Raw genomic sequence first — 15035 nt, 5'->3', positions numbered from 1 at the left:
CAGTGTCATTAATGTTATGGAACAGTGTGAAGTCTTGTGGAAGAAAAAGGTAATCAAATTTCTATGAACTAAACTATGACCCAAAGCTGGAGTATTGATGTACTTCTAAATTAGGACAGGCAGGGCATATTGACAGCTAGAAGTAAATGGCTTCTGGTGTCTTTGTTAACATAGCAAGAAAAAAGCATTTTCCAGATCAATAGCTGCATACTAGGCATGAGAGAGGTGTTAATTTGTTGAAGCAATGAAATCACATCTGGAACAGCAGGGGTAATTGGAGTCACCACTGATTAAGTTTACAGAATTCCACTGTCAGTCTCACAGATTCATCTGTTTATCTGCACAGGCCAAATAGCGAGGTTGAGTGGGGATGTGGAGGGAACAACTACCCCTGTATCCTTTAACTTCTTGATGAGGGTGACAGCCTCTGAAATCCATCGGGAATGTGCTATTGCTTTTGGTTACTGTTTTTCTAGTTAAAGGCAGTTTTGGTGCCTTCCACTTGGTCTTTCCTGCCACAGCAGCCATTGCTCTGCAGTTCAGGACAGCAGCAGGGATTCCGCCACTTACTCAGTCAAACCTCCATTTCTGAGCATCTCCCATCTTGAGCAATCCCGTTCTCACCTGAGTTGTTCATAGAAAAATGGTCTTAGTTGTGGAATGAAATTTTGGTTCTCTTCCCAATAACCCTTTCATGCTCATACCTATATGATCATTCATACATGTGATTTGGCTTTTGAACAAATCACTTCTCAAACAGCCTTCCAAGAACAAATTAAATTCAAGAACCAGGGTTCCATTGTATGTCTATTCCAATTAAGTGTCTGGAACTGTGGAAGTTACCACAGAATGAGTTTGGTGATGCACTGTACCCACTGTGAGATGGACTTGAACTAAAACCTCATTGGTCATTTGGCCTTCATATGCCTCTAGGATGACTGGTGGGCCACAGTGACATGTTGAGTTTCCTGGAATTAGTGGCCAGCCAAGGCTAAGTAATCCCCGGGAGTCAGATGATTTTCTTTCCTTTTTAAAAAATATATTTTATTGAATATACCATTACAGTTGTTCTATTCCCCCCTTCATTCCCCTCCACCCTGCACACCCCCTCCCCCACCATTCTCCCCCCCTTAGTTTATAACCACGTGTCTCAAGTTCTTTAGATTCTATATTTCCCCCACTATTCTCGCCCTCCCCCCTATCTATTTTCTACCTACCATCTATGCTATTTTCTGTGCCTTCTCCCCCCTTCTCGCCCTCCCACCCCCCTGTTTCTAACCCTCCATGTATTCTTCATTTCTATGGTTCCACTCCTGATCTAGCTGTCCTCTTGGTTTTGTGTTAGGTGTGGTTGTTAATAACCGTGTGTTTGCTGTCCTTTCACTGTTAATATTTTTCATCTTCTTTTTCTTAGATAAGTCCCTTTAGCATTTCATATAATAAGGGCTTGGTGATGATAAACTCCTTGAACTTGACCTTATCTGAGAAGCACTTTATCTGTCCTTCCATTCTAAATGAAAGTTTTGCTGGATAAAGCAATCTTGGCTGTAGGTCTTTGGATTTCATGACTTGGAATACTTCTTTCCAGCCCCTTCTTGCCTGTAAGGTCTCTTTTGAGAAATCTGCTGACAGTCTGATGGGTACTCCTTTGTAGGTGACTGTCCCCTTATCCCTTGATGCTTCTAGGATTCTCTCCTTCATTTTGGTCTTGGCTAATGTAATTCTGATGTGCCTTGGTGTGTTCCTTCTTGGGTCCAACTTCTTTGGCACTCTCTGAGCTTCCTGGATTTCCTGGAAGTCTGTTTCCTTTGCCAGACTGGGGAAGTTCTCCTTTATTATTTGTTCAAATAAGTTTTCCACTCGTGGCTGTTTCTTTCCCCCTTCTGGTACCCCTATAATCCGGATGTTGGAACGTTTAAAGATGTCCTGGAGGTTCCTGAGCCTCTACTCATTTTTTTGAATTCTCATTTCTTCATTCCTTTCTGGTTGGATGTTTTGTTCTTCCTTCTGGTCCATTCCATTGATTTGAGTCCCCGTTTCCTTTCCATCACTATTGGTTTCCTGTGCATCTCCCTTTATTTCAATTAGTTTAGCCTTCATATGTTCCTCTAATTTGTGACTTTGTTCCTCTAATTTGTGACTATAATCTACCAGTTCTGTGAGCATCCTGATAAATAGGGTCTTGATTTGTGCTTCTGAGAGGCTGGCAATTTGTCGGTCTCTTAGAGTTATTGGCTCTGGGGCTTTGAGTTCTTCTTGCGCCATCTTTCGGGTTGTTCATGCCTGTTCCATAGCAGGATCAGAGCCCTAAAGTGTTCACTAGAACAGGGCCACTAAGTCTCTGGGTTGTGACGTTGTATGTGGGGGCGGGGTCAAAGAGGGACAATGGCTCTCACTGGTCTTGCAGGGCAACTAAGTCGCTGGGTTGTGACGCTGTATGTGGGTGCGGGGTCAAAGAGGGACTCTGGAGTCCCGTCTGCTGCCTGCCACCCTGGCCCTCACCGGTGCCGAAGGGCAACTAAGTCTCTGAGTTGTGACGCTGTATGTGGGGGCGGGGTCAAAGAGGGACTATGGCGTCTTGTCCGCCGCCTGCCGCCACGGCCCTCACCGGTGTCGCAGTTGCTGTCGTCACCGGGCCCACGCGTTTCGTCCCACTGCACACGAGTGTGCCACCGCCGTCAGCCCTCGCCCCCTGGGGCCTGCGTGGTCTGTCTCACTGTGCACGAATATGCGCCCGCGGTCTGCCCCGCACCCCAACTGGTTCCCGTCTGACTGCGCGCCTGGGTCGGGGCCCTGTCCTGCCCGGCCCTGCTTGCTGCTGGCTCCGCCCCTCTTACCGTCCCCGTTGAACGGTTAGATGTAGTCGGACTTCCGTATAATTCAATTTTCTGTCCTTTGGTTGTGTCTTTGTTTCTCCAAACCTTTGTTTTATTCAAACTTGGTTGTGGGAGAAGGCACAGTGTTTCCACCTATGCCTCTATCTTGGCGGAAGTCCCCCCAGATGATTTTCTTTTTTCCCAGTGTACAATCACCCTGGTAAAATTTGTTCAAAGTCTGAGAATTGCCTGAGGGGGTATGACTTTTTGTTTTGGTGATTTAACTTATGATCATTCAACTTAGAACTCTTTCACTTAATTTAATACATAGTCCATCTGTTTCCTTTTTATATTTTCAGTTTTAAAGAAGTCAATGGATATTGCCTGACCAGATTACAAAAGTAACCTTGGTAGATACCTTAGTTCCTCCTTTTAATAAGCCTGCTGATCTGATCTTTCCTGTTACCAGCATCTCCTCCTACCATGATATGAATCATTTTTCTTTATTTCACCTTGTGGAGAAGATAATTTGAAGGGCCACTGTGTTGTTTGCTTCTTTGATGTGTTTTCCCACTGTGCAGATCTCATGAACCAGATCCTGCATGTAGATGATGCCATATTTACTGAGAGATCAAGCAATCAATGTGTTACCAGTCAGGGCAATTTGCTTTTTGGTGATTTTGCCATAACTACACTTGTAGATCAATTCATTTGCTGACTTCAGGTTTGGATATCCCCATGCAATACAAGGTTTTGCAATCCTCAGCAGTTAATTGAAGTCTTGTTGAGCTTAACAAAGGAGCCACTGAAGTTCTATTGAAGGCTATCATTGATACATGATTGACAAATGAAGATTTGGGTTCCGCAGGTACGTACAAGTAGCCAACTTTTCTTGTGACCGTAGCCATTTGAATCTCAGTTCTATATGTCTGCCTATATTCCTAGCGATAGTGCTTGGCTTTTCATAGATGTGTTTTCTCCTTGCCTCTCAAAGCATATTTTGGGCAAACTTCTTAATTAGGCACTTGATCTTCAGCTCTGTGAAATACCTTTGCATTTTCCTAAGGGTTTCTGGCACAGCAGGAACCTCCTCTCTATACCCTCCATGGTTCCAGCCAGAAAACAGCCATCCATTTCTCTCCCTAGGGACTATAGTCAACTAGGCAATGAATTGGTCTCTGTGAGTCAGAGTACTCTGATCGCTGCTTTGACCCTGTCATCCATTATGGTGACCATACACACCTTGTCTTTGATTCCCTGCTACCTTGGGGTCCGATGATCTCCACTGCATTTAAGTTGTCTGGCTCAGAGGCAGCCGAGCCCAATGCTCTGACTTAGATAGCAGGGTGACCACCGACAAGGGTGCTGGGGCTCCCCTCACAATTTCTTTCCCCTGGTTGTGGTGAGAGGCCTGTCACTTGGGCCTTCCCACAGAGGCTGCTCTTGCATGATACATTAACTGTAACATTCTAATCTTCCTCAGCCTTTGCAGACTTTGCCCTACACTATACCAAGGCAATTCTGGCATTTCATTTTCATTTAGTGTTAGCCAAACTTTGGTTCATGTTTCAGCCAACCAACCAAAAAATTTTAGAGCCCTTTCTAATGGTTGATGCTGTACATTGAATTCAGAATTCTTGCTTAATGTGCCCATATCTGTAAATATGACAGGATTCAATTTTATGTTCCTTCCACCATTTTTCACACCCTTAATATCTGTTCCCACACATTCTCCCCAGATTTCTTTCTGAATAGAGTTAGAAAAATCATGTAGTTCTCTTAGGGTATAGTATGCTTCTTAATGTGTTCTAATTTGTATCTTACTCCTTATGACCTGTGGTCCTTGAATCTCCCAGTATGTCTGAAAGGAAAGACGAGTCACATGGGCATAGGCCCCAGGGAGAATCAGCAGTCTTGCAAGACAGCTACCTCAGGAAAAGCCATTGCTGTTCCCTCAGGCAATGCCGTCTAATCTTGTCAGACACTGTGGAAGTGATGTTTCTATGGGCAAAGAAGACTCAACAGAATTCGAGGGTTCAATATTCCCAGCTTCACCAGGATCTGCCCATATGGCCCCATCCTGGTTTTCAGGATCCTTTCCAGACACTGTCCCCAGTTTAACAGAATGTACCATATGAGGCTGATAATTCTATTCACGTTGTCACTCAGCTACCTGCAGGATGAGGCTCAGAGTTTGGTTTTCAGAGAGATTACTTTTTTTTCTAAAATGACATAGACACCTTCAGTTATTTCATGCTGGGCTTGAGCTGCTAACTTTTGCTTTGAACTTACCCTTTTCCCCCCACTACTTCCTCCAACACTTTCAGGAGAAATTGGTCAATCTCACCAAATTTGTTAGTTTAACAAAAATAGCTATCAGATACATGGTCACCACCCAGAACCTTCACTTTTATGAGTACATAGTTCAGCAGAAGTAAAACCTGCTTGAATGTGGATGGTAGGGTAATAACATGGATGCAATAGTTAATTGTTTTAACTCGAACTTTCACCTGAAATGTCATGTGGTGTGCTTGAGTGTGATATTGTTATGTTACAGAATTACATGCTTATGATTTTTTAATAAAAGAGTTTGTAATAAAAAAGAGGCATTATTTGTGCTGGACCCTGTATTTGATTAGAAATATCCACTAATAATATTTTGTCTATCTCTATTGCCACATGATGCCGCAGACTATCGGTGTGTTCTTTACTAGTGGAAATTGGGTCACTAATGCCCTTAAATATAGTCTGATGAGAAAGCCAATTTCAGAAACCCCCAGACTGATTCAGAAAATATATCCTTAAGATTCTGTTCCTCTCTTTCTATCTATATTGGTATTTGTATATCATCCATATATAATTAAATAATAAATATATTATTTCGTTCCAAATAGTGTATATTTATGGATATATGTTAACTAAATAACATCTATCTATCTACAGCATCTATCAAGAGATTTACTTTAAGGAATTTTCTTATGCAATTGTAGGGGCTGGCATGTCCAAAATAGGGAGGGCAAGTCTCAGGCCAGAATTGATGCCGTAGTCTTTAGGCAGAATTTCTAATCTGGAAAATCTCAGTTTTCACTCTGCAGGTTTTTCAATTGATTGGATGAGGTCCATCCACATCCTCAAGGGCGATCTCTTTATTTAAAATAAAGTCCATTGATTGTAGATACTGACCGTAGCTTTCAAATACCTTCACAGTAACACCTAACACCTAGACTGGTGTTGGATTAAATAACTGGGTGTTAACAGCCCAGCTAAGTTGATGCATAAAGCTCACCTTCACATCATGAAATGCTTTTTTCCATCTTTTGAGATAATCATATATTAAATTTCATCAACTAATCTGATCCAACCATGAATTCTTGGGACAAGTCCCCTTTGATTACAATATATTATTCTTCTTTTATAGTATTAGATTTGACTGGCTAAAATTATGTTAAGATTTTCTGCATCTATATTTATGAGGAATATATGTATATATAGTCATAGTTCTCTTTTCTTGTAGTGTCTTAGGTTCAGGTATCAGAAATGGTGGCTTTAAAGCATGAATTGAGAAATCCATTATTTCCCAATTTGCGCCACTATTCTGTTTTTAATGCTCCACCACAAAGGTGGGCAGTGAGATTCCTTTCAAGCTGTGTTCCAGCTTTCATTTGATTCACATTAGAATTGTATGCAGTTCTCATGCATTTAGTACTTCTAATGCATTTGTGTTAAGTTTAAAGTGGGTTTCTTGTAGGTAGCTTATAGTTAGTTATTGCTTTTTTTATCCATGTGGATGTTTAGATTTTCTGTATATAATATGACTACTTACATGATCAGGATTTAATTTGGCTACTTGTTTTTCATTAGCCTTATCTTTTTTCCTGTTGTTTTCTTTTCTCTGTTTTTTTCTTTCTTTTGCATGAATTGAACATTTTAATGACACCATATTTTCCTCTTTGTTGCTTCATTTGCTATAATTTTTTGTTTCATTTAAGGTTTATAGTATACATTTTCATGTAAAGCAATTTAATTCAGGTAATACCTTATCACTTTACATATAGTTTAAGAACATGACAAAAGTATGCTTCCATTTTTCTACTTCTGACCATTGTGATATTGGCAGGCATTTCAGTTCAATATTTTTCATTCAAAAATACATTTTATTATTTTTACTTTGGAGAGTCAACTGCCTTTTAAAAACTTTATATTACACAAAGGGGGAAGCCCCCCCAAACCAACATGGAAATGCAAAGGGTGGATAATCATTGTTTTCAATTGTGGTAGGTAACATTGATATACACAGGATCTTCTCTTATTTTATTACATTTTTTTTTTGACCCCTACTTACTCTTACTTCTTTACCCCATCACCACAAATTCCTAAATGAGTTAATTGGTATATATATTTGGAGTGTGTGCAAATATGTGTTGTTAGATTATTAAATACATATATGTATATATATACACGAATGTGTGTATATATATACACACACACATACATACATACACAAATGGTGTTAAGGCATAAATCACTTTTTTCACTTAGCACTATGTCTTTACGGTCTATCCCATCACCACATGTGCACTAATTTACTACTTCTCTCTGCTACATAATAAACTACATGTAGATGAGTAGACTCATCTACTACATTTGTGTGCTTTTCTCTCCCAGAGATGGACACTGAGATTCTCTTCCACACCATATCACCAAATCATGCTATGAAGACTCTCCTTGTACATTTTCCCTGATGGACTTGAGAAAACTGCCCGCTTCCCCCCTATGGCACCTAAGTATGCGTGTGTTCTCTTCTTACCACACACAGAGGAAAACTCTTGTTTAATAACCCAAGTCCCACTCAGTTAACGCGCATGATTGAAAACTCAGGTTATGTGGATGATGTTTATTCCTCTTCAACAGGTCGTAGTTTAGCTTCTCGTGGTTCACGGATGGAAAAAATATAAGGCAAGGTACTTCCATCCCAATATAAAATGAAATATAAAACAATGGATTAATGTGTCTCTAGGAGTTCACTCTCCGTTAACTCTTCTTAGAGGTAGGGTTTTAGATGGACACAGGACTGCTCAGCTACAGACCACATTTTAAAAACTCCCCTGCGGCTAGGTATGGATGTGTGGCCAAATTTGGGTCAATGCAATGTATATAAAAATGATGTATGTACCTTTTGTGTTACCTCCTTAAAGACAGAATGCTCCCTCTGGACTTCTAGCTAGCAAGAAATTGACAACAACTTAGCCCCAGAAAAAGAGACCGCAATCATATATTAAGGGTAACAGCTCTACCCTGCCAGCCTGCGACCTTGTGTTGCCTTTTAGGGTCCCGTTTCTTGGAATATTAGCTCAGAACAAAATAAACTTCGATTTTGGTACCTTTTTATTTTCTGTAACAGCGCAGCCTGTATCTTTGCTAATACAAGGAAGAAAAAAATAATCAGAATGAAAACTCTCACTCAGAAAGCAAATGGCATCCAACCTTGCTGAGGAGTCCCTCCCTGCTCTTAGTGCAGCTATGCTGCCCTGGGCTCTGCTCCCTGGAAGTAAGTCCATTGTCTGTTGTTCCTTGCCCTATGGGGTTTTCCTCTTTTCTACTGCTCCCCATGGATGTTTCTAGAATATGTTTTGGAAAACATGCCTCTTTTTGGAACTTCACAGTCTTCACAGCCCATTTCCTGTGAGTGAAGGTTTGGACCCAAGTGTGGCTTTAAGGATTGAACAGTTTCATACTTCTAAGGGCAGGGGTTTTGGTCTTTGTGTTAAAATAATGCCTAAGAAACAAAATAGCTTTCTGTCTTTGAGATTGTGACCAGTTCCATGTATAAACAAACACAACCAGTGACCTCTTCAGACTGTAGCTTTTGCATCTGTCTGATGTCTTAGTTACTAGCATTTGTGCTCGGCACATTAACTCTCTCAGTCATCTTAACAGAAGCTCTGCTGAAGCCACTTGCAGAGATAATCTGGTGCGGGAAGGCGTCATTCTTAATTTGATCATTGTCACTGTGTTTTCTCTCATTCTCTAGTTGGTAAGAACATGTGAAGGCAGATTCTCAATAAAGACCCTGAATATTGATCTCATTGCCTGTTGTTTGAGAATGCAGAATCAGGACTTCTGCCAAGATGGAGGCATAGGTGAGGCATAGGTGGAAACACTGTTCCTTCTCCCACAACCAAGTTTGAATACAACAAAGGTTTGGAGAACAAAGACACGGCCAATAACAGAAAATTGAATTATACGGAAGTCCGATAACAACGAACCATTCAACCTGGACGGTAAGAGGGGCGGAGCCAGCAGCGGAGCAGGGTTAGGCAGGAAAGATCCCCTGACCCAGGCATGGACCCAGCTGGGGTGCGGGGCAGACTGACCGTGGTCGCACATTCGCGCACAGTGAGATGGACTGTGCAGGCCCCAGCAGGTGAACCCAGTGGTGGAGGGCTGAAGGCGGGGGCACATTTGCGTGCAGTGGGACGAAACACGTGGGCCCCGGTGATGGTGGCAGCTGCGGCCGCGGTGGCAGGAGGTGGCAGACGAGACCGCCATTGCTCCTCTTTGACCCTGCCCCCACGTATAGCGTCACAACCCAGCGACTTAGTGGCCCTGCTCTGGTGAACACCTAGGGCTCTGATCCTGATATGTAACAGGCACGAACAGTCCAAAAGATGGCTCAAGAAGAACTGAAAGCCCCAGAGCTGATAACTCTAAGCGACCAGGAAATAGCCAGCCTCTCAGATGCACAGTTCAAAACACTGGTCATCAGGATGATCACATAACTGGTTGATTTCAGTCACAAATTAGAGGAACATATGAAGGCTAAACTAATTGAAACGAAGGGAAATGCACAGGAAACCAATAGTGATGGAAAGGAAACTGGGACTCAAATCAATGGAATGGACCAGAAGGAAGAACAAAACATCCCACCAGAAAAGAACGAAGAAATGAGAATTCAAAAAAATGAGTAGAGGCTTAGGAACCTCCAGGACATCTTTAAATGTTCCAACATCCGGATTATAGGGGTACCAGAAGGGGGAAAGAAACAGCTACAAGTGGAAAACTTATTTGAACAAATAATAAAGGAAAACTTCCCCAGTCTGGCAAAGGAAACAGACTTCCAGGAAATCCAGGAAGCTCAGAGAGTGCCAAAGAAGTTGGGCCCAAGAAGGAACACACCAAGGCACATCAGAATTACATTAGCCAAGACCAAAATGAAGGAGAGAATCCTAGAAGCAGCAAGGGATAAGGGGACAGTCACCTACAAAGGAGTACCCATCAGACTGTCAGCAGATTTCTCAAAAGAGACCTTACAGGCAAGAAGGGGCTGGAAAGAAGTATTCCAAGTCATGAAATCCAAAGACCTACAGCCAAGATTGCTTTATCCAGCAAAACTTTCATTTAGAATGGAAGGACAGATAAAGTGCTTCTCAGATAAGGTCAAGTTCAAGGAGTTCATCATCACCAAGCCCTTATTATATGAAATGCTAAGGGACTTATATAAGAAAAAGAAGATAAAAATATGAACAGTGAAAGGACAGCAAACTCACAGTTATTAACCACACCCAAAACAAAAGCAAACCAAGAGGACAGCTAGATCAGAAGTGGAACCATAGAAATGAAGAATACATGGAAGGTTAGCAACAGGGGAGTGGGAGGAGGAGAAGGGGGGAGAAGGTACAGAAAATAGCATAGATGGTAGGTAGAAAATAGATAGGGGGAGGGCAAAAATAGTAGGGGAAATATAGAATCTAAAGAACTTGAGACACGTGGTTATAAACTAAGGGGGGGAGAATGGTGGGGGAGGGGGTGTGCAGGGTGGAGGGGAATGAAGTGGAGAATAGAACAACAACTGTAATGGTATAATCAATAAAATATATATTAAAACTAAAAAAGGGGGGAAAAAAAGAATGCAGAATCAGTTTACTCTTCAACATAGTCACACCCGAAATCCCAGTCTCAGTCAACTGGATTGTCATGCCCAGTCTTTTAGGTTATAATGTGGAAGTTTCACATATCATTTCTGCTCATAACAAAATGCCTTGAAATTGGTCATTAGGTCACACCTAGATTTAGGTAGCAATGATCCCAGCTAAAGTTCAGTGTTCTATTACTAAAAATACCTGTTACTAATAATAGTTAGTTGTCTCTGCCAAACGTATGGATTAGAATATGAAAACAAAACTTTTATTTTTAGATCCAATGGCTTATCTCTATAGAAACCTCAAACAACTTATTGACAAATTATTAGAAAGAATGTGAGGATTTATCAAAGTGACTGGTGAAAGAACAATATGTAGAAATTACATTTCTATATGTTATCAATAAAACACTAGGAAAAACAGTAAAAAATAAAATTTACAATAGCAAAAAATTAAAAAAAATACTTGGGTATAAATCTAACCAAATATGTAAGAACTTTTGGAGAAGGTTACAAAACTTCATTGAAATACATTAATGTTCAACATTCATGGAAAGAAATCTTCAATACTTCAAAGGTATCAATTCTCCTTAAATTGATTTCTACCACAATTCCAACAAAAATCCCAACAGTATTTTGAGGGGAACATGACAGAGTAATTTTATAATTTATATGGAAAATAAAAAGGATAAGGATGGCCAAAATACCAAGAAGAAGAATAAGGTGAAGGGACTTGCCCTCAGATACCAAGTTTTGTAGTAAAATTGTGGTGATTAAGACTCTGCTCTTGGTGCTGGGATAGACAAATTGTCCAGTGAAACAGAACAGCAAGTCCTGAAACAGACTGATGAATACATATGACCCAAGATGCTTTCAGATCAACTGCAGGAAAGCTGGCACTATCCGATAACAGTTCTGGGACAATTGATTTTCCACACTGAGAAAATAACATAAGGTCTCTACTGTACAAAGAACACAAAAATCAATTCCAGATGGATTAAGGACTTAAATATAACAGCAAAACTTTAAAACTGTTAGTAGGAAACGTGGGCAAATATATTTCAGACCTCAGGGTAGAGAAATATCTCTTAAAATGAGTGAAAACCATTAGTCAAGATAGAAGAATTGATGAATTTAGTACTATAGAATTTCTAATTCCTGTACATAAGAAGTCACATGAAGAGACTAGAAAGTAAAAAGCTATATATATATATATATATATATATATATACTAACAATTTTTTTGCGAGACATGTAATTGAAAACATTTTTATGTCCATAAATATTTTGTAAGAGCTACAAAGCAATGAGAAAACACACAAATAATCCAATAAACAAACTGGCAAAATAAATCAATAGGCATTCCACAGAAGAGAAAATATGGTGTGAAAGAAAATTCACTAGTAAATCAGAAAAACCAAATCAAGAGAGCTACTCTTACACACTCTGGAGGGCCTGTGAAACTCAAAATACTTTAGAAAGTAATTTGGCATTGTGAAACTGAACTTTTATCTATTTTTTTCACCAATCCCACTCTTAGGTATGTAGCCTACAAAAATTCTTCACCTATGCGCTAGGAGACACAGGTTTTCACTGAAGTACTTTTCTAGTATGAAACAACTGGAAACATCCTGAGAACTGATTCACAAAACTACACCTACATATAACAACTTGAATGTATCTCAGGGACAATTGAAGTCCTGAGAACAGTGCTTATGAAACTAGCATGTGGGCATCTTGTTAAAATGAAGGTCCTCACTTAGTGAATCCAGACTAGTGCCCCAGATTGTGCATTGCTAACAAGCTTTCAGTCCAAAGATTACCTTCTGATTAGCAAGGTCCTAACACTACATATGGTGAATAGTTTCTGTGTGGAGCTCAAAGCCAAGCTATATCAGTGTGCTATTTGGGTAAATAGCATATACATATGGCATAGAGTAAGAAAAAAGGCAATCATAAAACTCAGGATAGTGGTTATTATTTGAGGGGACAAGACTGCATTAGATTGATTTAAAGTATTGGTAATATTATAGCTCTTAAGTTGTATGATGCATCATGGATTTTGTTATGTTGACTAGCTCTGTAATCTATAAATTTTTTTTATTCATTTATTTTTAGAGGGGAAGGGAGGGAGAGAGGGAAAGAAACATTAGTGTGTGGTTGCCTCTCATGGGACCCCTAATGAGGACCTGTCTTGCAACCCAGGCACATGCCCTGAATCGAACCAGCAACTCTTTGATTCACAGACTGGCACTCAATCCACTGAGCCACACCAGCCAGGGCAGACCAGTTCTGTAATCTTGACCTCAAACTTGTGACACTGATTCATAATCAATAAATAAACAAGATTAGCTCAGTAGGCATTTTCAATTGTAACTATTTACTAGAGTCATTTGGGGAGAGATTAAAAAAAACACCTACATCTCCTTCCAATTGCCAGACATTCTGATTTCATTGGTCTGGTTGAAACTTGGGTATTAATGTTTCCTAAAAGGCTGCTGTGTGGTGCTAATGTGTAGCTAGGCTTGAGAACCACTGTAACAGAGCACCTCTACCGTTCTTCTTAATGTTAGTTGCCTGCGGTTTGAACATAAAAATATTTTTCTTATTAACTGGACTTATTGGGAAAGGTTCCCTGGTTCAGCCTAAGTGTCATGTTCTTCCATCATTAAAACAGGGACTTTTAAACTGCAGTCCTCCTGACCAACTGGAGCTTCGTCGTCTGACTCTCTACTGTTACTCTGTTCCCTGGTACAACGCCCAGCAGAGTTGTCACACACATGCACATATAAAGGCACCAATGAGTGATGGTTCCCTGAGCTCTGGTTTACGGCGAATGAGCCAGCAGTCTCCTCCAGGCTAATTTTCACCTCTCCTCTGGGCTCCCGCAGCAATTTACACTGACTGCTTCTCAGCACAATTGTTTGTTTGCAGGTTTGTCTCTCCTGCCACTACTGTGTGAGCTGCTCAAGGCCAGGGGCAGGGCTATGTTATTTTTAGACCCTCTGAGTTGAGTCCAGTGCCTCAGTAACTGTTTAGTAAAGTAGTGGATAAGTGATTTTTGAAAAATTTCCACAGTTTATTTTGACCCTTTGCTGCTTCACTCCTGGCCATAATCTGATCATCCAGGAGCTGGGACTTCAGAAGCACCATTGTACTCTCTGCAGAACCTGAACAGTGAGCTCTGCAGAGAAGAGACTCGCTGTTTTAGAGTAGTTTTAGGTTTGCAGGAAAATTCTCCCCTCTCATTCCTCCCCTAATTTGACCCAAAAGGGAATAAAGAACATACACATCATGGAAAAAGAAGTACTGGTCTTCTTGCTCTCCTGTGGTATTTGAAAAAGAACATTAAACATGTATTGATACAATGAAGCTGGAAGAGGAATTGTGTCTCTTTTGTCTTCTACCTTTAGATAGAGCCTCACTGAGGCTGTGTCTTCTAGAGTGTGCGTTTTTGAGAGTGGGTTCTTGGGGTGCTGGTCAAGACTCAGGCTCTGGGGCAGGTACCATGAGATCCAATTTCAGTGCCACCATCTGGAAACTCTGTACCTTTGGGGATGTTGGTAACATTTACCTAGGATGTTATTGAAAGCTAAGCAAATTACCATATGTAAAATATTTTAGAATCTGGTACTTAGTAAGTACTATATCATATACCAATATTTGCTATTGTTTTTAATGAGAAGCTAAAATTAGCTTCTTTTCACTGGACATTTTTCATGCTCTCAGCGCCCTGTGTTGTCAGTCTCCCCCTTGTTAAGTTGCTGAGTCACAGAGGAAGAGGTGGGGAGGTGCTGTGGTGAAGAAACAAAAATCTTTCCGAACACCACAGACATGGAACAAACGAGGCTATCGGCAGGATTCCCAGGAGCCGCCTCTCCACTCCATCATCCACGCAAACCCTGTTCCTGCGGCAAGCTGCAGCTCAGGTTTGTGTTCTGTGTCCCTGCAGTAGGGACTTGTCAGGGGTGAAATGAAAAATTTTACCATTATTTCTCATTTTTCTCCATGTCTCAGTCATTGAAGGTTTCCATTCAGAGCCATTTGGGTGTCATCAACACATCAAGTTTAAAGAGGAAAGATGATGAATTGTGAATGTTTATGAGGAAATGGCAGCAATTATGATGATGGTAATGAAGAGGGAAGTGTGGGTATTGGCCCAGTGGGGGTTGCTCCAGAGCCTAGGACGGTGGAGGAATGTGCTCCAGTGGACCTGGCAGTACCAGCGCACCAAGATGGATGGATGGCACGTCTTATGCAATAGCCCTTCCAGATTCTTTTTTTAAAGAAATACGCCTTGT

At 40.9% G+C, this 15035-nt stretch overlaps 1 long non-coding RNA gene and 1 pseudogene across 1 annotated transcript in view; one reads left to right on the top strand and one right to left on the bottom strand.

Annotated features, from left to right (window-relative positions):
• LOC118981499 (uncharacterized) overlaps nucleotides 1–15035 on the top strand; it is a 325802-nt gene that overhangs the window by 86754 nt on the left and 224013 nt on the right. The gene's annotated exons all lie outside the window — the stretch shown is intronic.
• On the bottom strand, nucleotides 3236–3903 carry LOC118981497 (60S ribosomal protein L7-like; annotated as a pseudogene).

Source organism: Sturnira hondurensis, unplaced genomic scaffold (genome assembly GCF_014824575.4).
Source record: "Sturnira hondurensis isolate 20B ecotype Veracruz unplaced genomic scaffold, ASM1482457v3 Scaffold0024152, whole genome shotgun sequence".
Classification (NCBI taxonomy): Eukaryota; Metazoa; Chordata; class Mammalia; order Chiroptera; family Phyllostomidae; genus Sturnira; species Sturnira hondurensis.
Note: the sequence above shows the minus strand (reverse complement) of the source record. Positions and strands in the feature narration are given on the sequence as shown.